General features: G+C 48.8%; 43 non-coding genes across 43 annotated transcripts; 24 read left to right on the top strand and 19 right to left on the bottom strand.

The window, feature by feature from the left end:
• The first annotated feature begins 143 nt into the window (after positions 1-143).
• Positions 144-216, top strand: trnak-uuu (transfer RNA lysine (anticodon UUU)). The gene has a single exon. It is a non-coding gene; the product is annotated as a tRNA-Lys (tRNA).
• A 421-nt stretch (positions 217-637) lies between these two features.
• On the bottom strand, positions 638-709 carry trnaw-cca (transfer RNA tryptophan (anticodon CCA)). Its single transcript has one exon. It is a non-coding gene; the product is annotated as a tRNA-Trp (tRNA).
• A 163-nt stretch (positions 710-872) lies between these two features.
• trnak-uuu (transfer RNA lysine (anticodon UUU)) lies at positions 873-945 on the top strand. The gene has a single exon. It is a non-coding gene; the product is annotated as a tRNA-Lys (tRNA).
• A 421-nt stretch (positions 946-1,366) lies between these two features.
• On the bottom strand, positions 1,367-1,438 carry trnaw-cca (transfer RNA tryptophan (anticodon CCA)). The gene has a single exon. It is a non-coding gene; the product is annotated as a tRNA-Trp (tRNA).
• Positions 1,439-1,601: 163 nt separating this feature from the next.
• trnak-uuu (transfer RNA lysine (anticodon UUU)) lies at positions 1,602-1,674 on the top strand. The gene has a single exon. It is a non-coding gene; the product is annotated as a tRNA-Lys (tRNA).
• A 421-nt stretch (positions 1,675-2,095) lies between these two features.
• On the bottom strand, positions 2,096-2,167 carry trnaw-cca (transfer RNA tryptophan (anticodon CCA)). Its single transcript has one exon. It is a non-coding gene; the product is annotated as a tRNA-Trp (tRNA).
• Positions 2,168-3,059: 892 nt separating this feature from the next.
• trnak-uuu (transfer RNA lysine (anticodon UUU)) lies at positions 3,060-3,132 on the top strand. Its single transcript has one exon. It is a non-coding gene; the product is annotated as a tRNA-Lys (tRNA).
• Positions 3,133-3,553: 421 nt separating this feature from the next.
• trnaw-cca (transfer RNA tryptophan (anticodon CCA)) lies at positions 3,554-3,625 on the bottom strand. The gene has a single exon. It is a non-coding gene; the product is annotated as a tRNA-Trp (tRNA).
• Positions 3,626-3,788: 163 nt separating this feature from the next.
• On the top strand, positions 3,789-3,861 carry trnak-uuu (transfer RNA lysine (anticodon UUU)). The gene has a single exon. It is a non-coding gene; the product is annotated as a tRNA-Lys (tRNA).
• Positions 3,862-4,282: 421 nt separating this feature from the next.
• trnaw-cca (transfer RNA tryptophan (anticodon CCA)) lies at positions 4,283-4,354 on the bottom strand. Its single transcript has one exon. It is a non-coding gene; the product is annotated as a tRNA-Trp (tRNA).
• Positions 4,355-4,517: 163 nt separating this feature from the next.
• trnak-uuu (transfer RNA lysine (anticodon UUU)) lies at positions 4,518-4,590 on the top strand. Its single transcript has one exon. It is a non-coding gene; the product is annotated as a tRNA-Lys (tRNA).
• A 421-nt stretch (positions 4,591-5,011) lies between these two features.
• trnaw-cca (transfer RNA tryptophan (anticodon CCA)) lies at positions 5,012-5,083 on the bottom strand. The gene has a single exon. It is a non-coding gene; the product is annotated as a tRNA-Trp (tRNA).
• A 163-nt stretch (positions 5,084-5,246) lies between these two features.
• Positions 5,247-5,319, top strand: trnak-uuu (transfer RNA lysine (anticodon UUU)). Its single transcript has one exon. It is a non-coding gene; the product is annotated as a tRNA-Lys (tRNA).
• A 656-nt stretch (positions 5,320-5,975) lies between these two features.
• trnak-uuu (transfer RNA lysine (anticodon UUU)) lies at positions 5,976-6,048 on the top strand. Its single transcript has one exon. It is a non-coding gene; the product is annotated as a tRNA-Lys (tRNA).
• A 656-nt stretch (positions 6,049-6,704) lies between these two features.
• Positions 6,705-6,777, top strand: trnak-uuu (transfer RNA lysine (anticodon UUU)). The gene has a single exon. It is a non-coding gene; the product is annotated as a tRNA-Lys (tRNA).
• Positions 6,778-7,198: 421 nt separating this feature from the next.
• Positions 7,199-7,270, bottom strand: trnaw-cca (transfer RNA tryptophan (anticodon CCA)). Its single transcript has one exon. It is a non-coding gene; the product is annotated as a tRNA-Trp (tRNA).
• A 163-nt stretch (positions 7,271-7,433) lies between these two features.
• trnak-uuu (transfer RNA lysine (anticodon UUU)) lies at positions 7,434-7,506 on the top strand. Its single transcript has one exon. It is a non-coding gene; the product is annotated as a tRNA-Lys (tRNA).
• Positions 7,507-8,162: 656 nt separating this feature from the next.
• Positions 8,163-8,235, top strand: trnak-uuu (transfer RNA lysine (anticodon UUU)). Its single transcript has one exon. It is a non-coding gene; the product is annotated as a tRNA-Lys (tRNA).
• A 656-nt stretch (positions 8,236-8,891) lies between these two features.
• trnak-uuu (transfer RNA lysine (anticodon UUU)) lies at positions 8,892-8,964 on the top strand. The gene has a single exon. It is a non-coding gene; the product is annotated as a tRNA-Lys (tRNA).
• Positions 8,965-9,620: 656 nt separating this feature from the next.
• Positions 9,621-9,693, top strand: trnak-uuu (transfer RNA lysine (anticodon UUU)). Its single transcript has one exon. It is a non-coding gene; the product is annotated as a tRNA-Lys (tRNA).
• A 421-nt stretch (positions 9,694-10,114) lies between these two features.
• On the bottom strand, positions 10,115-10,186 carry trnaw-cca (transfer RNA tryptophan (anticodon CCA)). Its single transcript has one exon. It is a non-coding gene; the product is annotated as a tRNA-Trp (tRNA).
• A 163-nt stretch (positions 10,187-10,349) lies between these two features.
• On the top strand, positions 10,350-10,422 carry trnak-uuu (transfer RNA lysine (anticodon UUU)). Its single transcript has one exon. It is a non-coding gene; the product is annotated as a tRNA-Lys (tRNA).
• Positions 10,423-10,843: 421 nt separating this feature from the next.
• trnaw-cca (transfer RNA tryptophan (anticodon CCA)) lies at positions 10,844-10,915 on the bottom strand. The gene has a single exon. It is a non-coding gene; the product is annotated as a tRNA-Trp (tRNA).
• A 163-nt stretch (positions 10,916-11,078) lies between these two features.
• On the top strand, positions 11,079-11,151 carry trnak-uuu (transfer RNA lysine (anticodon UUU)). Its single transcript has one exon. It is a non-coding gene; the product is annotated as a tRNA-Lys (tRNA).
• Positions 11,152-11,572: 421 nt separating this feature from the next.
• trnaw-cca (transfer RNA tryptophan (anticodon CCA)) lies at positions 11,573-11,644 on the bottom strand. The gene has a single exon. It is a non-coding gene; the product is annotated as a tRNA-Trp (tRNA).
• A 642-nt stretch (positions 11,645-12,286) lies between these two features.
• Positions 12,287-12,358, bottom strand: trnaw-cca (transfer RNA tryptophan (anticodon CCA)). Its single transcript has one exon. It is a non-coding gene; the product is annotated as a tRNA-Trp (tRNA).
• A 163-nt stretch (positions 12,359-12,521) lies between these two features.
• Positions 12,522-12,594, top strand: trnak-uuu (transfer RNA lysine (anticodon UUU)). Its single transcript has one exon. It is a non-coding gene; the product is annotated as a tRNA-Lys (tRNA).
• A 421-nt stretch (positions 12,595-13,015) lies between these two features.
• trnaw-cca (transfer RNA tryptophan (anticodon CCA)) lies at positions 13,016-13,087 on the bottom strand. The gene has a single exon. It is a non-coding gene; the product is annotated as a tRNA-Trp (tRNA).
• Positions 13,088-13,250: 163 nt separating this feature from the next.
• trnak-uuu (transfer RNA lysine (anticodon UUU)) lies at positions 13,251-13,323 on the top strand. Its single transcript has one exon. It is a non-coding gene; the product is annotated as a tRNA-Lys (tRNA).
• A 421-nt stretch (positions 13,324-13,744) lies between these two features.
• trnaw-cca (transfer RNA tryptophan (anticodon CCA)) lies at positions 13,745-13,816 on the bottom strand. Its single transcript has one exon. It is a non-coding gene; the product is annotated as a tRNA-Trp (tRNA).
• A 163-nt stretch (positions 13,817-13,979) lies between these two features.
• trnak-uuu (transfer RNA lysine (anticodon UUU)) lies at positions 13,980-14,052 on the top strand. Its single transcript has one exon. It is a non-coding gene; the product is annotated as a tRNA-Lys (tRNA).
• Positions 14,053-14,466: 414 nt separating this feature from the next.
• On the bottom strand, positions 14,467-14,538 carry trnaw-cca (transfer RNA tryptophan (anticodon CCA)). Its single transcript has one exon. It is a non-coding gene; the product is annotated as a tRNA-Trp (tRNA).
• A 163-nt stretch (positions 14,539-14,701) lies between these two features.
• trnak-uuu (transfer RNA lysine (anticodon UUU)) lies at positions 14,702-14,774 on the top strand. The gene has a single exon. It is a non-coding gene; the product is annotated as a tRNA-Lys (tRNA).
• A 421-nt stretch (positions 14,775-15,195) lies between these two features.
• On the bottom strand, positions 15,196-15,267 carry trnaw-cca (transfer RNA tryptophan (anticodon CCA)). Its single transcript has one exon. It is a non-coding gene; the product is annotated as a tRNA-Trp (tRNA).
• A 163-nt stretch (positions 15,268-15,430) lies between these two features.
• trnak-uuu (transfer RNA lysine (anticodon UUU)) lies at positions 15,431-15,503 on the top strand. Its single transcript has one exon. It is a non-coding gene; the product is annotated as a tRNA-Lys (tRNA).
• A 421-nt stretch (positions 15,504-15,924) lies between these two features.
• On the bottom strand, positions 15,925-15,996 carry trnaw-cca (transfer RNA tryptophan (anticodon CCA)). Its single transcript has one exon. It is a non-coding gene; the product is annotated as a tRNA-Trp (tRNA).
• A 163-nt stretch (positions 15,997-16,159) lies between these two features.
• trnak-uuu (transfer RNA lysine (anticodon UUU)) lies at positions 16,160-16,232 on the top strand. Its single transcript has one exon. It is a non-coding gene; the product is annotated as a tRNA-Lys (tRNA).
• A 421-nt stretch (positions 16,233-16,653) lies between these two features.
• Positions 16,654-16,725, bottom strand: trnaw-cca (transfer RNA tryptophan (anticodon CCA)). Its single transcript has one exon. It is a non-coding gene; the product is annotated as a tRNA-Trp (tRNA).
• A 163-nt stretch (positions 16,726-16,888) lies between these two features.
• On the top strand, positions 16,889-16,961 carry trnak-uuu (transfer RNA lysine (anticodon UUU)). The gene has a single exon. It is a non-coding gene; the product is annotated as a tRNA-Lys (tRNA).
• A 421-nt stretch (positions 16,962-17,382) lies between these two features.
• On the bottom strand, positions 17,383-17,454 carry trnaw-cca (transfer RNA tryptophan (anticodon CCA)). Its single transcript has one exon. It is a non-coding gene; the product is annotated as a tRNA-Trp (tRNA).
• A 657-nt stretch (positions 17,455-18,111) lies between these two features.
• On the bottom strand, positions 18,112-18,183 carry trnaw-cca (transfer RNA tryptophan (anticodon CCA)). Its single transcript has one exon. It is a non-coding gene; the product is annotated as a tRNA-Trp (tRNA).
• Positions 18,184-18,346: 163 nt separating this feature from the next.
• Positions 18,347-18,419, top strand: trnak-uuu (transfer RNA lysine (anticodon UUU)). The gene has a single exon. It is a non-coding gene; the product is annotated as a tRNA-Lys (tRNA).
• A 417-nt stretch (positions 18,420-18,836) lies between these two features.
• Positions 18,837-18,909, top strand: trnak-uuu (transfer RNA lysine (anticodon UUU)). Its single transcript has one exon. It is a non-coding gene; the product is annotated as a tRNA-Lys (tRNA).
• Positions 18,910-19,281: the final 372 nt, after the last annotated feature.

Here is a 19,281-nt window from a genome sequence, read left to right as displayed (position 1 = left end):
TTTGGTTTTCAGAACTGAATTCACAGCGACGAAGTCCTCATCACGAGCAAAATGTTCAGAACGTACTGCCGGTGCGAGTCCCGTTGACGCCAAGTTGGCAAGGAAATTGACACTCGGTCGTCTACCAGAGGACCTTGAGCAGAGCCCGGATAGCTCAGTCGGTAGAGCATCAGACTTTTAATCTGAGGGTCCAGGGTTCAAGTCCCTGTTCGGGCGAGCGATCAAAACCTTTGTCCCCACAATTATGAAAGCACTGTAAGTGCCTGTCGGCTGTGTGTTTGTTTAACTTCTGACAACATGACGAAAAGTGCGCTGCAAAAGTTTCCTTGCGAGGAGCGTCTTTCTAGGCACATGACCAACAAGACGTGAGTTGAAATGCGTTACAGTTGTTGCCAGGCTTATGTGCTCCATCTTGAGAAAGCAAGTGTGAAACATGCAGTGCATGTCACTGTTTACTTGACAGAAATATACATCATCCTCTTGCTGATCTGTGAACGAAATAAAAGGCTCAGCTGAAGAAGAGTTCTGAGCTGTATGATGAACACGGGCAGAAGTCCTCAAGAGCTGGAGTTGATAGTAAAAAGAGAGAAAGGCAAGGCCACAGGAAGGGGAGCCAAACCCACATGAGCCACACGCTTGACCCCGACGTGATTTGAACACGCAACCTTCTGATCTGGAGTCAGACGCGCTACCGTTGCGCCACGAGGTCTTGAGGATGGCTCCCCATCCTTTGGTTTTCAGAACTGAATTCACAGCGACGAAGTCCTCATCACGAGCAAAATGTTCAGAACGTACTGCCGGTGCGAGTCCCGTTGACGCCAAGTTGGCAAGGAAATTGACACTCGGTCGTCTACCAGAGGACCTTGAGCAGAGCCCGGATAGCTCAGTCGGTAGAGCATCAGACTTTTAATCTGAGGGTCCAGGGTTCAAGTCCCTGTTCGGGCGAGCGATCAAAACCTTTGTCCCCACAATTATGAAAGCACTGTAAGTGCCTGTCGGCTGTGTGTTTGTTTAACTTCTGACAACATGACGAAAAGTGCGCTGCAAAAGTTTCCTTGCGAGGAGCGTCTTTCTAGGCACATGACCAACAAGACGTGAGTTGAAATGCGTTACAGTTGTTGACAGGCTTATGTGCTCCATCTTGAGAAAGCAAGTGTGAAACATGCAGTGCATGTCACTGTTTACTTGACAGAAATATACATCATCCTCTTGCTGATCTGTGAACGAAATAAAAGGCTCAGCTGAAGAAGAGTTCTGAGCTGTATGATGAACACGGGCAGAAGTCCTCAAGAGCTGGAGTTGATAGCAAAAAGAGAGAAAGGCAAGGCCACAGGAAGGGGAGCCAAACCCACATGAGCCAAACGCTTGACCCCGACGTGATTTGAACACGCAACCTTCTGATCTGGAGTCAGACGCGCTACCGTTGCGCCACGAGGTCTTGAGAATGGCTCCCCATCCTTTGGTTTTCAGAACTGAATTCACAGCGACGAAGTCCTCATCACGAGCAAAATGTTCAGAACGTACTGCCGGTGCGAGTCCCGTTGACGCCAAGTTGGCAAGGAAATTGACACTCGGTCGTCTACCAGAGGACCTTGAGCAGAGCCCGGATAGCTCAGTCGGTAGAGCATCAGACTTTTAATCTGAGGGTCCAGGGTTCAAGTCCCTGTTCGGGCGAGCGATCAAAACCTTTGTCCCCACAATTATGAAAGCACTGTAAGTGCCTGTCGGCTGTGTGTTTGTTTAAGTTCTGACAACATGACGAAAAGTGCGCTGCAAAAGTTTCCTTGCGAGGAGCGTCTTTCTAGGCACATGACCAACAAGACGTGAGTTGAAATGCGTTACAGTTGTTGACAGGCTTATGTGCTCCATCTTGAGAAAGCAAGTGTGAAACATGCAGTGCATGTCACTGTTTACTTGACAGAAATATACATCATCCTCTTGCTGATCTGTGAACGAAATAAAAGGCTCAGCTGAAGAAGAGTTCTGAGCTGTATGATGAACACGGGCAGAAGTCCTCAAGAGCTGGAGTTGATAGTAAAAAGAGAGAAAGGCAAGGCCACAGGAAGGGGAGCCAAACCCACATGAGCCAAACGCTTGACCCCGACGTGATTTGAACACGCAACCTTCTGATCTGGAGTCAGACGCGCTACCGTTGCGCCACGAGGTCTTGAGGATGTCTCCCCATCCTTTGGTTTTCAGAACTGAATTCACAGCGACGAAGTCCTCATCACGAGCAAAATGTTCAGAACGTACTGCCGGTGCGAGTCCCGTTGACGCCAAGTTGGCAAGGAAATTGACACTCGGTCGTCTACCAGAGGACCTTGAGCAGAGCCCGGATATCTCAGTCGGTAGAGCATCAGACTTTTAATCTGAGGGTCCAGGGTTCAAGTCCCTGTTCGGGCGAGCGATCAAAACCTTTGTCCCCACAATTATGAAAGCACTGTAAGTGCCTGTCGGCTGTGTGTTTGTTTAAGTTCTGACAACATGACGAAAAGTGCGCTGCAAAAGTTTCCTTGCGAGGAGCGTCTTTCTAGGCACATGACCAACAAGACGTGAGTTGAAATGCGTTACAGTTGTTGCCAGGCTCATGTGCTCCATCTTGAGAAAGCAAGTGTGAAACATGCAGTGCATGTCACTGTTTACTTGACAGAAATATACATCATCCTCTTGCTGATCTGTGAACGAAATAAAAGGCTCAGCTGAAGAAGAGTTCTGAGCTGTATGATGAACACGGGCAGAAGTCCTCAAGAGCTGGAGTTGATAGTAAAAAGAGAGAAAGGCAAGGCCACAGGAAGGGGAGCCAAACCCACATGAGCCACACGCTTGACCCCGACGTGATTTGAATACGCAACCTTCTGATCTGGAGTCAGACGCGCTACCGTTGCGCCACGAGGTCTTGAGGATGGCTTCCCATCCTTTGGTTTTCAGAACTGAATTCACAGCGACGAAGTCCTCATCACGAGCAAAATGTTCAGAACGTACTGCCGGTGCGAGTCCCGTTGACGCCAAGTTGGCAAGGAAATTGACACTCGGTCGTCTACCAGAGGACCTTGAGCAGAGCCCGGATAGCTCAGTCGGTAGAGCATCAGACTTTTAATCTGAGGGTCCAGGGTTCAAGTCCCTGTTCGGGCGAGCGATCAAAACCTTTGTCCCCACAATTATGAAAGCACTGTAAGTGCCTGTCGGCTGTGTGTTTGTTTAACTTCTGACAACATGACGAAAAGTGCGCTGCAAAAGTTTCCTTGCGAGGAGCGTCTTTCTAGGCACATGACCAACAAGACGTGAGTTGAAATGCGTTACAGTTGTTGACAGGCTTATGTGCTCCATCTTGAGAAAGCAAGTGTGAAACATGCAGTGCATGTCACTGTTTACTTGACAGAAATATACATCATCCTCTTGCTGATCTGTGAACGAAATAAAAGGCTCAGCTGAAGAAGAGTTCTGAGCTGTATGATGAACACGGGCAGAAGTCCTCAAGAGCTGGAGTTGATAGTAAAAAGAGAGAAAGGCAAGGCCACAGGAAGGGGAGCCAAACCCACATGAGCCAAACGCTTGACCCCGACGTGATTTGAACACGCAACCTTCTGATCTGGAGTCAGACGCGCTACCGTTGCGCCACGAGGTCTTGAGGATGTCTCCCCATCCTTTGGTTTTCAGAACTGAATTCACAGCGACGAAGTCCTCATCACGAGCAAAATGTTCAGAACGTACTGCCGGTGCGAGTCCCGTTGACGCCAAGTTGGCAAGGAAATTGACACTCGGTCGTCTACCAGAGGACCTTGAGCAGAGCCCGGATAGCTCAGTCGGTAGAGCATCAGACTTTTAATCTGAGGGTCCAGGGTTCAAGTCCCTGTTCGGGCGAGCGATCAAAACCTTTGTCCCCACAATTATGAAAGCACTGTAAGTGCCTGTCGGCTGTGTGTTTGTTTAAGTTCTGACAACATGACGAAAAGTGCGCTGCAAAAGTTTCCTTGCGAGGAGCGTCTTTCTAGGCACATGACCAACAAGACGTGAGTTGAAATGCGTTACAGTTGTTGCCAGGCTTATGTGCTCCATCTTGAGAAAGCAAGTGTGAAACATGCAGTGCATGTCACTGTTTACTTGACAGAAATATACATCATCCTCTTGCTGATCTGTGAACGAAATAAAAGGCTCAGCTGAAGAAGAGTTCTGAGCTGTATGATGAACACGGGCAGAAGTCCTCAAGAGCTGGAGTTGATAGTAAAAAGAGAGAAAGGCAAGGGCACAGGAAGGGGAGCCAAACCCACATGAGCCAAACGCTTGACCCCGACGTGATTTGAACACGCAACCTTCTGATCTGGAGTCAGACGCGCTACCGTTGCGCCACGAGGTCTTGAGAATGGCTCCCCATCCTTTGGTTTTCAGAACTGAATTCACAGCGACGAAGTCCTCATCACGAGCAAAATGTTCAGAACGTACTGCCGGTGCGAGTCCCGTTGACGCCAAGTTGGCAAGGAAATTGACACTCGGTCGTCTACCAGAGGACCTTGAGCAGAGCCCGGATAGCTCAGTCGGTAGAGCATCAGACTTTTAATCTGAGGGTCCAGGGTTCAAGTCCCTGTTCGGGCGAGCGATCAAAACCTTTGTCCCCACAATTATGAAAGCACTGTAAGTGCCTGTCGGCTGTGTGTTTGTTTAAGTTCTGACAACATGACGAAAAGTGCGCTGCAAAAGTTTCCTTGCGAGGAGCGTCTTTCTAGGCACATGACCAACAAGACGTGAGTTGAAATGCGTTACAGTTGTTGACAGGCTTATGTGCTCCATCTTGAGAAAGCAAGTGTGAAACATGCAGTGCATGTCACTGTTTACTTGACAGAAATATACATCATCCTCTTGCTGATCTGTGAACGAAATAAAAGGCTCAGCTGAAGAAGAGTTCTGAGCTGTATGATGAACACGGGCAGAAGTCCTCAAGAGCTGGAGTTGATAGTAAAAAGAGAGAAAGGCAAGGGCACAGGAAGGGGAGCCAAACCCACATGAGCCAAACGCTTGACCCCAACGTGATTTGAACACGCAACCTTCTGATCTGGAGTCAGACGCGCTACCGTTGCGCCACGAGGTCTTGAGGATGTCTCCCCATCCTTTGGTTTTCAGAACTGAATTCACAGCGACGAAGTCCTCATCACGAGCAAAATGTTCAGAACGTACTGCCGGTGCGAGTCCCGTTGACGCCAAGTTGGCAAGGAAATTGACACTCGGTCGTCTACCAGAGGACCTTGAGCAGAGCCCGGATAGCTCAGTCGGTAGAGCATCAGACTTTTAATCTGAGGGTCCAGGGTTCAAGTCCCTGTTCGGGCGAGCGATCAAAACCTTTGTCCCCACAATTATGAAAGCACTGTAAGTGCCTGTCGGCTGTGTGTTTGTTTAACTTCTGACAACATGACGAAAAGTGCGCTGCAAAAGTTTCCTTGCGAGGAGCGTCTTTCTAGGCACATGACCAACAAGACGTGAGTTGAAATGCGTTACAGTTGTTGCCAGGCTTATGTGCTCCATCTTGAGAAAGCAAGTGTGAAACATGCAGTGCATGTCACTGTTTACTTGACAGAAATATACATCATCCTCTTGCTGATCTGTGAACGAAATAAAAGGCTCAGCTGAAGAAGAGTTCTGAGCTGTATGATGAACACGGGCAGAAGTCCTCAAGAGCTGGAGTTGATAGTAAAAAGAGAGAAAGGCAAGGCCACAGGAAGGGGAGCCAAACCCACATGAGCCACACGCTTGACCCCGACGTGATTTGCATACGCAACCTTCTGATCTGGAGTCAGACGCGCTACCGTTGCGCCACGAGGTCTTGAGGATGGCTTCCCATCCTTTGGTTTTCAGAACTGAATTCACAGCGACGAAGTCCTCATCACGAGCAAAATGTTCAGAACGTACTGCCGGTGCGAGTCCCGTTGACGCCAAGTTAGCAAGGAAATTGACACTCGGTCGTCTACCAGAGGACCTTGAGCAGAGCCCGGATAGCTCAGTCGGTAGAGCATCAGACTTTTAATCTGAGGGTCCAGGGTTCAAGTCCCTGTTCGGGCGAGCGATCAAAACCTTTGTCCCCACAATTATGAAAGCACTGTAAGTGCCTGTCGGCTGTGTGTTTGTTTAACTTCTGACAACATGACGAAAAGTGCGCTGCAAAAGTTTCCTTGCGAGGAGCGTCTTTCTAGGCACATGACCAACAAGACGTGAGTTGAAATGCGTTACAGTTGTTGACAGGCTTATGTGCTCCATCTTGAGAAAGCAAGTGTGAAACATGCAGTGCATGTCACTGTTTACTTGACAGAAATATACATCATCCTCTTGCTGATCTGTGAACGAAATAAAAGGCTCAGCTGAAGAAGAGTTCTGAGCTGTATGATGAACACGGGCAGAAGTCCTCAAGAGCTGGAGTTGATAGCAAAAAGAGAGAAAGGCAAGGGCACAGGAAGGGGAGCCAAACCCACATGAGCCAAACGCTTGACCCCGACGTGATTTGAACACGCAACCTTCTGATCTGGAGTCAAACGCTCTACCGTTGCGCCACGAGGTCTTGAGGATGGCTCCCCATCCTTTGGTTTTCAGAACTGAATTCACAGCGACGAAGTCCTCATCACGAGCAAAATGTTCAGAACGTACTGCCGGTGCGAGTCCCGTTGACGCCAAGTTAGCAAGGAAATTGACACTCGGTCGTCTACCAGAGGACCTTGAGCAGAGCCCGGATAGCTCAGTCGGTAGAGCATCAGACTTTTAATCTGAGGGTCCAGGGTTCAAGTCCCTGTTCGGGCGAGCGATCAAAACCTTTGTCCCCACAATTATGAAAGCACTGTAAGTGCCTGTCGGCTGTGTGTTTGTTTAACTTCTGACAACATGACGAAAAGTGCGCTGCAAAAGTTTCCTTGCGAGGAGCGTCTTTCTAGGCACATGACCAACAAGACGTGAGTTGAAATGCGTTACAGTTGTTGACAGGCTTATGTGCTCCATCTTGAGAAAGCAAGTGTGAAACATGCAGTGCATGTCACTGTTTACTTGACAGAAATATACATCATCCTCTTGCTGATCTGTGAACGAAATAAAAGGCTCAGCTGAAGAAGAGTTCTGAGCTGTATGATGAACACGGGCAGAAGTCCTCAAGAGCTGGAGTTGATAGTAAAAAGAGAGAAAGGCAAGGGCACAGGAAGGGGAGCCAAACCCACATGAGCCAAACGCTTGACCCCGACGTGATTTGAACACGCAACCTTCTGATCTGGAGTCAGACGCGCTACCGTTGCGCCACGAGGTCTTGAGGATGTCTCCCCATCCTTTGGTTTTCAGAACTGAATTCACAGCGACGAAGTCCTCATCACGAGCAAAATGTTCAGAACGTACTGCCGGTGCGAGTCCCGTTGACGCCAAGTTGGCAAGGAAATTGACACTCGGTCGTCTACCAGAGGACCTTGAGCAGAGCCCGGATAGCTCAGTCGGTAGAGCATCAGACTTTTAATCTGAGGGTCCAGGGTTCAAGTCCCTGTTCGGGCGAGCGATCAAAACCTTTGTCCCCACAATTATGAAAGCACTGTAAGTGCCTGTCGGCTGTGTGTTTGTTTAAGTTCTGACAACATGACGAAAAGTGCGCTGCAAAAGTTTCCTTGCGAGGAGCGTCTTTCTAGGCACATGACCAACAAGACGTGAGTTGAAATGCGTTACAGTTGTTGCCAGGCTTATGTGCTCCATCTTGAGAAAGCAAGTGTGAAACATGCAGTGCATGTCACTGTTTACTTGACAGAAATATACATCATCCTCTTGCTGATCTGTGAACGAAATAAAAGGCTCAGCTGAAGAAGAGTTCTGAGCTGTATGATGAACACGGGCAGAAGTCCTCAAGAGCTGGAGTTGATAGTAAAAAGAGAGAAAGGCAAGGCCACAGGAAGGGGAGCCAAACCCACATGAGCCACACGCTTGACCCCGACGTGATTTGAATACGCAACCTTCTGATCTGGAGTCAGACGCGCTACCGTTGCGCCACGAGGTCTTGAGGATGGCTTCCCATCCTTTGGTTTTCAGAACTGAATTCACAGCGACGAAGTCCTCATCACGAGCAAAATGTTCAGAACGTACTGCCGGTGCGAGTCCCGTTGACGCCAAGTTAGCAAGGAAATTGACACTCGGTCGTCTACCAGAGGACCTTGAGCAGAGCCCGGATAGCTCAGTCGGTAGAGCATCAGACTTTTAATCTGAGGGTCCAGGGTTCAAGTCCCTGTTCGGGCGAGCGATCAAAACCTTTGTCCCCACAATTATGAAAGCACTGTAAGTGCCTGTCGGCTGTGTGTTTGTTTAAGTTCTGACAACATGACGAAAAGTGCGCTGCAAAAGTTTCCTTGCGAGGAGCGTCTTTCTAGGCACATGACCAACAAGACGTGAGTTGAAATGCGTTACAGTTGTTGCCAGGCTTATGTGCTCCATCTTGAGAAAGCAAGTGTGAAACATGCAGTGCATGTCACTGTTTACTTGACAGAAATATACATCATCCTCTTGCTGATCTGTGAACGAAATAAAAGGCTCAGCTGAAGAAGAGTTCTGAGCTGTATGATGAACACGGGCAGAAGTCCTCAAGAGCTGGAGTTGATAGTAAAAAGAGAGAAAGGCAAGGCCACAGGAAGGGGAGCCAAACCCACATGAGCCACACGCTTGACCCCGACGTGATTTGAATACGCAACCTTCTGATCTGGAGTCAGACGCGCTACCGTTGCGCCACGAGGTCTTGAGGATGGCTTCCCATCCTTTGGTTTTCAGAACTGAATTCACAGCGACGAAGTCCTCATCACGAGCAAAATGTTCAGAACGTACTGCCGGTGCGAGTCCCGTTGACGCCAAGTTAGCAAGGAAATTGACACTCGGTCGTCTACCAGAGGACCTTGAGCAGAGCCCGGATAGCTCAGTCGGTAGAGCATCAGACTTTTAATCTGAGGGTCCAGGGTTCAAGTCCCTGTTCGGGCGAGCGATCAAAACCTTTGTCCCCACAATTATGAAAGCACTGTAAGTGCCTGTCGGCTGTGTGTTTGTTTAACTTCTGACAACATGACGAAAAGTGCGCTGCAAAAGTTTCCTTGCGAGGAGCGTCTTTCTAGGCACATGACCAACAAGACGTGAGTTGAAATGCGTTACAGTTGTTGACAGGCTTATGTGCTCCATCTTGAGAAAGCAAGTGTGAAACATGCAGTGCATGTCACTGTTTACTTGACAGAAATATACATCATCCTCTTGCTGATCTGTGAACGAAATAAAAGGCTCAGCTGAAGAAGAGTTCTGAGCTGTATGATGAACACGGGCAGAAGTCCTCAAGAGCTGGAGTTGATAGCAAAAAGAGAGAAAGGCAAGGGCACAGGAAGGGGAGCCAAACCCACATGAGCCAAACGCTTGACCCCGACGTGATTTGAACACGCAACCTTCTGATCTGGAGTCAAACGCTCTACCGTTGCGCCACGAGGTCTTGAGGATGGCTCCCCATCCTTTGGTTTTCAGAACTGAATTCACAGCGACGAAGTCCTCATCACGAGCAAAATGTTCAGAACGTACTGCCGGTGCGAGTCCCGTTGACGCCAAGTTGGCAAGGAAATTGACACTCGGTCGTCTACCAGAGGACCTTGAGCAGAGCCCGGATAGCTCAGTCGGTAGAGCATCAGACTTTTAATCTGAGGGTCCAGGGTTCAAGTCCCTGTTCGGGCGAGCGATCAAAACCTTTGTCCCCACAATTATGAAAGCACTGTAAGTGCCTGTCGGCTGTGTGTTTGTTTAACTTCTGACAACATGACGAAAAGTGCGCTGCAAAAGTTTCCTTGCGAGGAGCGTCTTTCTAGGCACATGACCAACAAGACGTGAGTTGAAATGCGTTACAGTTGTTGCCAGGCTTATGTGCTCCATCTTGAGAAAGCAAGTGTGAAACATGCAGTGCATGTCACTGTTTACTTGACAGAAATATACATCATCCTCTTGCTGATCTGTGAACGAAATAAAAGGCTCAGCTGAAGAAGAGTTCTGAGCTGTATGATGAACACGGGCAGAAGTCCTCAAGAGCTGGAGTTGATAGTAAAAAGAGAGAAAGGCAAGGCCACAGGAAGGGGAGCCAAACCCACATGAGCCACACGCTTGACCCCGACGTGATTTGAACACGCAACCTTCTGATCTGGAGTCAGACGCGCTACCGTTGCGCCACGAGGTCTTGAGGATGGCTCCCCATCCTTTGGTTTTCAGAACTGAATTCACAGCGACGAAGTCCTCATCACGAGCAAAATGTTCAGAACGTACTGCCGGTGCGAGTCCCGTTGACGCCAAGTTGGCAAGGAAATTGACACTCGGTCGTCTACCAGAGGACCTTGAGCAGAGCCCGGATAGCTCAGTCGGTAGAGCATCAGACTTTTAATCTGAGGGTCCAGGGTTCAAGTCCCTGTTCGGGCGAGCGATCAAAACCTTTGTCCCCACAATTATGAAAGCACTGTAAGTGCCTGTCGGCTGTGTGTTTGTTTAACTTCTGACAACATGACGAAAAGTGCGCTGCAAAAGTTTCCTTGCGAGGAGCGTCTTTCTAGGCACATGACCAACAAGACGTGAGTTGAAATGCGTTACAGTTGTTGACAGGCTTATGTGCTCCATCTTGAGAAAGCAAGTGTGAAACATGCAGTGCATGTCACTGTTTACTTGACAGAAATATACATCATCCTCTTGCTGATCTGTGAACGAAATAAAAGGCTCAGCTGAAGAAGAGTTCTGAGCTGTATGATGAACACGGGCAGAAGTCCTCAAGAGCTGGAGTTGATAGCAAAAAGAGAGAAAGGCAAGGCCACAGGAAGGGGAGCCAAACCCACATGAGCCAAACGCTTGACCCCGACGTGATTTGAACACGCAACCTTCTGATCTGGAGTCAGACGCGCTACCGTTGCGCCACGAGGTCTTGAGAATGGCTCCCCATCCTTTGGTTTTCAGAACTGAATTCACAGCGACGAAGTCCTCATCACGAGCAAAATGTTCAGAACGTACTGCCGGTGCGAGTCCCGTTGACGCCAAGTTGGCAAGGAAATTGACACTCGGTCGTCTACCAGAGGACCTTGAGCAGAGCCCGGATAGCTCAGTCGGTAGAGCATCAGACTTTTAATCTGAGGGTCCAGGGTTCAAGTCCCTGTTCGGGCGAGCGATCAAAACCTTTGTCCCCACAATTATGAAAGCACTGTAAGTGCCTGTCGGCTGTGTGTTTGTTTAAGTTCTGACAACATGACGAAAAGTGCGCTGCAAAAGTTTCCTTGCGAGGAGCGTCTTTCTAGGCACATGACCAACAAGACGTGAGTTGAAATGCGTTACAGTTGTTGACAGGCTTATGTGCTCCATCTTGAGAAAGCAAGTGTGAAACATGCAGTGCATGTCACTGTTTACTTGACAGAAATATACATCATCCTCTTGCTGATCTGTGAACGAAATAAAAGGCTCAGCTGAAGAAGAGTTCTGAGCTGTATGATGAACACGGGCAGAAGTCCTCAAGAGCTGGAGTTGATAGTAAAAAGAGAGAAAGGCAAGGCCACAGGAAGGGGAGCCAAACCCACATGAGCCAAACGCTTGACCCCGACGTGATTTGAACACGCAACCTTCTGATCTGGAGTCAGACGCGCTACCGTTGCGCCACGAGGTCTTGAGGATGTCTCCCCATCCTTTGGTTTTCAGAACTGAATTCACAGCGACGAAGTCCTCATCACGAGCAAAATGTTCAGAACGTACTGCCGGTGCGAGTCCCGTTGACGCCAAGTTGGCAAGGAAATTGACACTCGGTCGTCTACCAGAGGACCTTGAGCAGAGCCCGGATATCTCAGTCGGTAGAGCATCAGACTTTTAATCTGAGGGTCCAGGGTTCAAGTCCCTGTTCGGGCGAGCGATCAAAACCTTTGTCCCCACAATTATGAAAGCACTGTAAGTGCCTGTCGGCTGTGTGTTTGTTTAAGTTCTGACAACATGACGAAAAGTGCGCTGCAAAAGTTTCCTTGCGAGGAGCGTCTTTCTAGGCACATGACCAACAAGACGTGAGTTGAAATGCGTTACAGTTGTTGCCAGGCTCATGTGCTCCATCTTGAGAAAGCAAGTGTGAAACATGCAGTGCATGTCACTGTTTACTTGACAGAAATATACATCATCCTCTTGCTGATCTGTGAACGAAATAAAAGGCTCAGCTGAAGAAGAGTTCTGAGCTGTATGATGAACACGGGCAGAAGTCCTCAAGAGCTGGAGTTGATAGTAAAAAGAGAGAAAGGCAAGGCCACAGGAAGGGGAGCCAAACCCACGACCCCGACGTGATTTGAACACGCAACCTTCTGATCTGGAGTCAGACGCGCTACCGTTGCGCCACGAGGTCTTGAGAATGGCTCCCCATCCTTTGGTTTTCAGAACTGAATTCACAGCGACGAAGTCCTCATCACGAGCAAAATGTTCAGAACGTACTGCCGGTGCGAGTCCCGTTGACGCCAAGTTGGCAAGGAAATTGACACTCGGTCGTCTACCAGAGGACCTTGAGCAGAGCCCGGATAGCTCAGTCGGTAGAGCATCAGACTTTTAATCTGAGGGTCCAGGGTTCAAGTCCCTGTTCGGGCGAGCGATCAAAACCTTTGTCCCCACAATTATGAAAGCACTGTAAGTGCCTGTCGGCTGTGTGTTTGTTTAAGTTCTGACAACATGACGAAAAGTGCGCTGCAAAAGTTTCCTTGCGAGGAGCGTCTTTCTAGGCACATGACCAACAAGACGTGAGTTGAAATGCGTTACAGTTGTTGACAGGCTTATGTGCTCCATCTTGAGAAAGCAAGTGTGAAACATGCAGTGCATGTCACTGTTTACTTGACAGAAATATACATCATCCTCTTGCTGATCTGTGAACGAAATAAAAGGCTCAGCTGAAGAAGAGTTCTGAGCTGTATGATGAACACGGGCAGAAGTCCTCAAGAGCTGGAGTTGATAGTAAAAAGAGAGAAAGGCAAGGCCACAGGAAGGGGAGCCAAACCCACATGAGCCAAACGCTTGACCCCGACGTGATTTGAACACGCAACCTTCTGATCTGGAGTCAGACGCGCTACCGTTGCGCCACGAGGTCTTGAGGATGTCTCCCCATCCTTTGGTTTTCAGAACTGAATTCACAGCGACGAAGTCCTCATCACGAGCAAAATGTTCAGAACGTACTGCCGGTGCGAGTCCCGTTGACGCCAAGTTGGCAAGGAAATTGACACTCGGTCGTCTACCAGAGGACCTTGAGCAGAGCCCGGATAGCTCAGTCGGTAGAGCATCAGACTTTTAATCTGAGGGTCCAGGGTTCAAGTCCCTGTTCGGGCGAGCGATCAAAACCTTTGTCCCCACAATTATGAAAGCACTGTAAGTGCCTGTCGGCTGTGTGTTTGTTTAACTTCTGACAACATGACGAAAAGTGCGCTGCAAAAGTTTCCTTGCGAGGAGCGTCTTTCTAGGCACATGACCAACAAGACGTGAGTTGAAATGCGTTACAGTTGTTGCCAGGCTTATGTGCTCCATCTTGAGAAAGCAAGTGTGAAACATGCAGTGCATGTCACTGTTTACTTGACAGAAATATACATCATCCTCTTGCTGATCTGTGAACGAAATAAAAGGCTCAGCTGAAGAAGAGTTCTGAGCTGTATGATGAACACGGGCAGAAGTCCTCAAGAGCTGGAGTTGATAGTAAAAAGAGAGAAAGGCAAGGCCACAGGAAGGGGAGCCAAACCCACATGAGCCAAACGCTTGACCCCGACATGATTTGAACACGCAACCTTCTGATCTGGAGTCAGACGCGCTACCGTTGCGCCACGAGGTCTTGAGGATGGCTCCCCATCCTTTGGTTTTCAGAACTGAATTCACAGCGACGAAGTCCTCATCACGAGCAAAATGTTCAGAACGTACTGCCGGTGCGAGTCCCGTTGACGCCAAGTTGGCAAGGAAATTGACACTCGGTCGTCTACCAGAGGACCTTGAGCAGAGCCCGGATAGCTCAGTCGGTAGAGCATCAGACTTTTAATCTGAGGGTCCAGGGTTCAAGTCCCTGTTCGGGCGAGCGATCAAAACCTTTGTCCCCACAATTATGAAAGCACTGTAAGTGCCTGTCGGCTGTGTGTTTGTTTAAGTTCTGACAACATGACGAAAAGTGCGCTGCAAAAGTTTCCTTGCGAGGAGCGTCTTTCTAGGCACATGACCAACAAGACGTGAGTTGAAATGCGTTACAGTTGTTGACAGGCTTATGTGCTCCATCTTGAGAAAGCAAGTGTGAAACATGCAGTGCATGTCACTGTTTACTTGACAGAAATATACATCATCCTCTTGCTGATCTGTGAACGAAATAAAAGGCTCAGCTGAAGAAGAGTTCTGAGCTGTATGATGAACACGGGCAGAAGTCCTCAAGAGCTGGAGTTGATAGTAAAAAGAGAGAAAGGCAAGGAAGGGGAGCCAAACCCACATGAGCCAAACGCTTGACCCCGACGTGATTTGAACACGCAACCTTCTGATCTGGAGTCAGACGCGCTACCGTTGCGCCACGAGGTCTTGAGGATGTCTCCCCATCCTTTGGTTTTCAGAACTGAATTCACAGCGACGAAGTCCTCATCACGAGCAAAATGTTCAGAACGTACTGCCGGTGCGAGTCCCGTTGACGCCAAGTTGGCAAGGAAATTGACACTCGGTCGTCTACCAGAGGACCTTGAGCAGAGCCCGGATAGCTCAGTCGGTAGAGCATCAGACTTTTAATCTGAGGGTCCAGGGTTCAAGTCCCTGTTCGGGCGAGCGATCAAAACCTTTGTCCCCACAATTATGAAAGCACTGTAAGTGCCTGTCGGCTGTGTGTTTGTTTAAGTTCTGACAACATGACGAAAAGTGCGCTGCAAAAGTTTCCTTGCGAGGAGCGTCTTTCTAGGCACATGACCAACAAGACGTGAGTTGAAATGCGTTACAGTTGTTGCCAGGCTTATGTGCTCCATCTTGAGAAAGCAAGTGTGAAACATGCAGTGCATGTCACTGTTTACTTGACAGAAATATACATCATCCTCTTGCTGATCTGTGAACGAAATAAAAGGCTCAGCTGAAGAAGAGTTCTGAGCTGTATGATGAACACGGGCAGAAGTCCTCAAGAGCTGGAGTTGATAGTAAAAAGAGAGAAAGGCAAGGCCACAGGAAGGGGAGCCAAACCCACATGAGCCAAACGCTTGACCCCGACGTGATTTGAACACGCAACCTTCCGATCTGGAGTCAGACGCGCTACCGTTGCGCCACGAGGTCTTGAGAATGGCTCCCCATCCTTTGGTTTTCAGAACTGAATTCACAGCGACGAAGTCCTCAACACGAGCAAAATGTTCAGAACGTACTGCCGGTGCGAGTCCCGTTGACGCCAAGTTGGCAAGGAAATTGACACTCGGTCGTCTACCAGAGGACCTTGAGCAGAGCCCGGATAGCTCAGTCGGTAGAGCATCAGACTTTTAATCTGAGGGTCCAGGGTTCAAGTCCCTGTTCGGGCGAGCGATCAAAACCTTTGTCCCCACAATTATGAAAGCACTGTAAGTGCCTGTCGGCTGTGTGTTTGTTTAACTTCTGACAACATGACGAAAAGTGCGCTGCAAAAGTTTCCTTGCGAGGAGCGTCTTTCTAGGCACATGACCAACAAGACGTGAGTTGAAATGCGTTACAGTTGTTGCCAGGCTTATGTGCTCCATCTTGAGAAAGCAAGTGTGAAACATGCAGTGCATGTCACTGTTTACTTGACAGAAATATACATCATCCTCTTGCTGATCTGTGAACGAAATAAAAGGCTCAGCTGAAGAAGAGTTCTGAGCTGTATGATGAACACGGGCAGAAGTCCTCAAGAGCTGGAGTTGATAGTAAAAAGAGAGAAAGGCAAGGGCACAGGAAGGGGAGCCAAACCCACATGAGCCAAACGCTTGACCCCGACGTGATTTGAACACGCAACCTTCTGATCTGGAGTCAGACGCGCTACCGTTGCGCCACGAGGTCTTGCGAATGGCTCCCCATCCTTTGGTTTTCAGAACTGAATTCACAGCGACGAAGTCCTCATCACGAGCAAAATGTTCAGAACGTACTGCCGGTGCGAGTCCCGTTGACGCCAAGTTGGCAAGGAAATTGACACTCGGTCGTCTACCAGAGGACCTTGAGCAGAGCCCGGATAGCTCAGTCGGTAGAGCATCAGACTTTTAATCTGAGGGTCCAGGGTTCAAGTCCCTGTTCGGGCGAGCGATCAAAACCTTTGTCCCCACAATTATGAAAGCACTGTAAGTGCCTGTCGGCTGTGTGTTTGTTTAAGTTCTGACAACATGACGAAAAGTGCGCTGCAAAAGTTTCCTTGCGAGGAGCGTCTTTCTAGGCACATGACCAACAAGACGTGAGTTGAAATGCGTTACAGTTGTTGCCAGGCTTACGTGCTCCATCTTGAGAAAGCAAGTGTGAAACATGCAGTGCATGTCACTGTTTACTTGACAGAAATATACATCATCCTCTTGCTGATCTGTGAACGAAATAAAAGGCTCAGCTGAAGAAGAGTTCTGAGCTGTATGATGAACACGGGCAGAAGTCCTCAAGAGCTGGAGTTGATAGTAAAAAGAGAGAAAGGCAAGGCCACAGGAAGGGGAGCCAAACCCACATGAGCCACACGCTTGACCCCGACGTGATTTGAACACGCAACCTTCTGATCTGGAGTCAGACGCGCTACCGTTGCGCCACGAGGTCTTGAGGATGGCTCCCCATCCTTTGGTTTTCAGAACTGAATTCACAGCGACGAAGTCCTCATCACGAGCAAAATGTTCAGAACGTACTGCCGGTGCGAGTCCCGTTGACGCCAAGTTGGCAAAGAAATTGACACTCGGTCGTCTACCAGAGGACCTCGAGCAGAGCCCGGATAGCTCAGTCGGTAGAGCATCAGACTTTTAATCTGAGGGTCCAGGGTTCAAGTCCCTGTTCGGGCGAGCGATCAAAACCTTTGTCCCCACAATTATGAAAGCACTGTAAGTGCCTGTCGGCTGTGTGTTTGTTTAACTTCTGACAACATGACGAAAAGTGCGCTGCAAAAGTTTCCTTGCGAGGAGCGTCTTTCTAGGCACATGACCAACAAGACGTGAGTTGAAATGCGTTACAGTTGTTGCCAGGCTTACGTGCTCCATCTTGAGAAAGCAAGTGTGAAACATGCAGTGCATGTCACTGTTTACTTGACAGAAATATACATCATCCTCTTGCTGATCTGTGAACGAAATAAAAGGCTCAGCTGAAGAAGAGTTCTGAGCTGTATGATGAACACGGGCAGAAGTCCTCAAGAGCTGGAGTTGATAGTAAAAAGAGAGAAAGGCAAGGCCACAGGAAGGGGAGCCAAAACCACATGAGCCAAACGCTTGACCCCAACGTGATTTGAACACGCAACCTTCTGATCTGGAGTCAGACGCGCTACCGTTGCGCCACGAGGTCTTGAGGATGGCTCCCCATCCTTTGGTTTTCAGAACTGAATTCACAGCGATGAAGTCCTCATCACGAGCAAAATGTTCAAAACGTACTGCCAGTGCGAGTCCCATTGACGCCAAGTTGGCAAGGAAATTGACCCTCGGTCGTCTACCAGAGGACCTTGAGCAGAGCCCGGATAGCTCAGTCGGTAGAGCGTCAGACTTTTAATCTGAGGATCCAATGTTCAAGTCCCTGTTCGGGCGAGCGATCAAAACCTTTGTCCCCACAATTATGAAAGCACTGTAAGTGCCTGTCGGCTGTGTGTTTGTTTAACTTCTGACAACATGACGAAAAGTGCGCTGCAAAAGTTTCCTTGCGAGGAGCGTCTTTCTAGGCACATGACCAACAAGACGTGAGTTGAAATGCGTTACAGTTGTTGCCAGGCTTACGTGCTCCATCTTGAGAAAGCAAGTGTGAAACATGCAGTGCATGTCACTGTTTACTTGACAGAAATATACATCATCCTCTTGCTGATCTGTGAACGAAATAAAAGGCTCAGCTGAAGAAGAGTTCTGAGCTGTATGATGAACACGGGCAGAAGTCCTCAAGAGCTGGAGTTGATAGTAAAAAGAGAGAAAGGCAAGGCCACAGGAAGGGGAGCCAAACCCACATGAGCCACACGCTTGACCCCGACGTGATTTGAACACGCAACCTTCTGATCTGGAGTCAGACGCGCTACCGTTGCGCCACGAGGTCTTGAGGATGGCTCCCCATCCTTTGGTTTTCAGAACTGAATTCACAGCGACGAAGTCCTCATCACGAGCAAAATGTTCAGAACGTACTGCCGGTGCGAGTCCCGTTGACGCCAAGTTGGCAAAGAAATTGACACTCGGTCGTCTACCAGAGGAACTTGAGCAGAGCCCGGATAGCTCAGTCGGTAGAGCATCAGACTTTTAATCTGAGGGTCCAGGGTTCAAGTCCCTGTTCGGGCGAGCGATCAAAACCTTTGTCCCCACAATTATGAAAGCACTGTAAGTGCCTGTCGGCTGTGTGTTTGTTTAACTTCTGACAACATGACGAAAAGTGCGCTGCAAAAGTTTCCTTGCGAGGAGCGTCTTTCTAGGCACATGACCAACAAGACGTGAGTTGAAATGCGTTACAGTTGTTGCCAGGCTTATGTGCTCCATCTTGAGAAAGCAAGTGTGAAACATGCAGTGCATGTCACTGTTTACTTGACAGAAATATACATCATCCTCTTGCTGATCTGTGAACGAAATAAAAGGCTCAGCTGAAGAAGAGTTCTGAGCTGTATGATGAACACGGGCAGAAGTCCTCAAGAGCTGGAGTTGATAGTAAAAAGTTGGCAAAGAAATTGACACTCGGTCGTCTACCAGAGGACTTCGAGCAGAGCCCGGATAGCTCAGTCGGTAGAGCATCAGACTTTTAATCTGAGGGTCCAGGGTTCAAGTCCCTGTTCGGGCGAGCGATCAAAACCTTTGTCCCCACAATTATGAAAGCACTGTAAGTGCCTTTCGGCTGTGTGTTTGTTTAACTTCTGACAACATGACGAAAAGTGCGCTGCAAAAGTTTCCTTGCGAGGAGCGTCTTTCTAGGCACATGACCAACAAGACGTGAGTTGAAATGCGTTACAGTTGTTGCCAGGCTTATGTGCTCCATCTTGAGAAAGCAAGTGTGAAACATGCAGTGCATGTCACTGTTTACTTGACAGAAATATACATCATCCTCTTGCTGATCTGTGAACGAAATAAAAGGCTCAGCTGAAGAAGAGTTCTGAGCTGTATGATGAACACGGGCAGAAGTCCTCAAGAGCTGGAGTTGATAGTAAAAAGAGAG

The sequence above is a fragment of the Hoplias malabaricus genome, chromosome 14, assembly GCF_029633855.1.
Source record: "Hoplias malabaricus isolate fHopMal1 chromosome 14, fHopMal1.hap1, whole genome shotgun sequence".
NCBI lineage: Eukaryota > Metazoa > Chordata > Actinopteri > Characiformes > Erythrinidae > Hoplias > Hoplias malabaricus.
Note: the sequence above shows the minus strand (reverse complement) of the source record. Positions and strands in the feature narration are given on the sequence as shown.